Raw genomic sequence first — 573 nt, forward strand, 5'->3', positions numbered from 1 at the left:
ATATACAAATCTATTCGAAAAAACTATAAAGAATTATTCTACAGAATTACAACACATCTATATAGATTTAGCAATAAAATAGATTTTATTTTATTTTCGATTTCACTTATTAATAAGATGTCTCCTCTTAATTTGTAGTTTAATATAAGGTTGTTTATCTTCTTTTTTAAATTTAGAACTATTATTTTTTATACTATCTATAAGTGTTGTTTGGTTATATATATTTATAAATGAAAATGTTTGTTCTGTCAAAAAAATTTACAACTTAATTTTTTTCAAATATTTAATATCTATGCATTTCAAAAATTATATTCTAAATCTCTAATTGAATCGTTTTTAAAATATTATATTTGTGTGTTTGATTTTAATTTAAATATTATTGTATATTTTTATATTAAATTCCTGCCTTTTCAGCTCTGTGACCGATTTCATACACTATGATTATATTTGTTTGAAGAAAAAATAGAAAAAAAAGAAAAGAAGGAAAAGAAATGAAAAAGAAAATAATTATTTTTTATTGTTTGATTGAAAAGAGAAATTAAAAAAAAAAATAAAAAAATAAAATTATTTTTT

This window comes from Arachis ipaensis, chromosome B05, assembly GCF_000816755.2.
Source record: "Arachis ipaensis cultivar K30076 chromosome B05, Araip1.1, whole genome shotgun sequence".
Taxonomy (NCBI): domain Eukaryota; kingdom Viridiplantae; phylum Streptophyta; class Magnoliopsida; order Fabales; family Fabaceae; genus Arachis; species Arachis ipaensis.